Raw genomic sequence first — 1,813 nt, forward strand, 5'->3', positions numbered from 1 at the left:
CCGCCCCCCCCCCCCGCTCCGAAGGGGGCCGCCAGCCTTGCTGGGAAGCCGGCACCGGAGAGGTCAGCGGAGGTGCCGGGGCTGCTCGGTTTCAGCTGCTGAGAGGGGCATTCGGAGTGCCCCACCAGGTCCCCATCGCCCTGACGGCCTCACCTGGAGCCTCCACCACCCACGCGCCCTTCCCCATTGGCCCCAGCTCTGCATTTAAGCTCAGGCCGGGGGGAGTGTGTCTTATGTCCCACCCCAGTGGTGGCTGTGCTGTGAGTTCTCCTTTTATTTTCCTGCTAGTCTTGCTCTTTTGTTGCTGTCTCTGGTTTCTGCTTTTCTTTGGGTGCTGTTACTGGAGGGCCTTTGGCTCCTGCTTAGGGGCTGGGGGGCCGTGCGTGCGCGTGTGGAGGGGGGGCTCTGGGCTCCTGCTGTCGTTGGCTTTAAGTTTGTTTGTCTTCCAGTTCTGCTGTTGTCTGTCTGCATTACCTGAGTTGGTGGCAGTATGTGACCGAATGGGTTTTTACTGGTACCGGCTGATAAAGCGAGGCTGGAGCGTGTTCTTTTTGGAGCATACCCTGTAACGCGGGTTTGATTCACGTGGGAGGGCCTGGGGGTTTTTTCATTTTCAAGTGTTGCCTTTTGCAAAATGAAGGACCGTTTATGTGCCAGGCCTGACCTTTACCATCTTGGAAAAAAGTTCATTTGAATGAAGTGTTTGGCTTCACTCTCCAAAACAGGGGCTCTGCTTTTGCCACCGGGGAGCGGGGGCTGCAGGGGAACTGGGGGAGAGGAGGGAGAGAGACTCGTGATGCTGAAGGCTGTGCGAGGTGTTTCGGGTTCTTGCCTGCCTACCTTAATGCGCGGGCGTTCTAATGGCTCTGTGAAGGAACCAGGCCCATTTCAAACGCTGCCGTGCTGTCAGCTTCTGAAAAGGCGGAAGGGCCCAGGCGTACCCTGGTCATGCAGCTGTGTTGAATGCCCGGCCTGGGTAGAGCCTTATGGCAGAACTCCTTGCTCTCCTGACCTCTGGCAAGGTTTCTATCACCTGTTTAAGCCTCGTTCAGCCAAAAGGGCTGTTTTGGTAACCTGTACCCATGGAGTGGTTCTGCGGGGAACCCCCGGAGAGCAGGGATGCTTTTCCCGGTTGAAGTCGGAGCCCTGGAGCTTTCTTCTCTCCTCCGGATGGGGAGGTGTAGGTTGGGCCTCGAGCACTCGCTGGCCTTCCCGAGACTCCCTTCCTCCACCCTTTAGCCACGTGAGGAGGGAGAAAGCCCCTAGTGATCACGGCGGGATGGGTATCACCACCTCTGGCTCTGGGGTCTGGGTGGGAGGTGGATTTTGGGGAGGCAAAAACCGTGTCATCTCGGCTAGAAGGGCCAGCTAGTTTAACCCGGGCCACGCAGGCTGTTCTCCTTCCCCTGGTTCCTGCTGCTGATTCAAAGAGCTGCCCTTGCCCTCTCTCCAGAGAGGCTTGATCTCAATGCTGTAGCTGAGCATGCAGGAGAAGAGCCTGAGGGTTGCGCGCTGTGCTGGGGAGCGCTGGGTGCACTGGGGATGGCTCTGGCCTGCTGCTCCCCCCAGCTGTAATGGCTGGGGGGGGTGTCAGAGGGCTGGCATCTGCAGAGGTAAGTGTTAGTCCCTGACCCTGCTACCAAGCTTCCGAAGGCAAAGGGATGCCTCAAAAAGAGCGGAAGGGGGAGGCTCTGCAATGGAACATGTGCAGGAAACCCAGCCCTGATGTGCAGACCAGGCATCCCCCTCCACCCCAGGCCAGCGGTGGCTGTAGGTGACAGCCCTCTAGCCCCAGGGCTTGGCCGCTTGGCCT

The sequence above is a fragment of the Pygoscelis adeliae genome, unplaced genomic scaffold (genome assembly GCF_000699105.1).
Source record: "Pygoscelis adeliae isolate BGI_AS28 unplaced genomic scaffold, ASM69910v1 Scaffold31, whole genome shotgun sequence".
NCBI lineage: Eukaryota > Metazoa > Chordata > Aves > Sphenisciformes > Spheniscidae > Pygoscelis > Pygoscelis adeliae.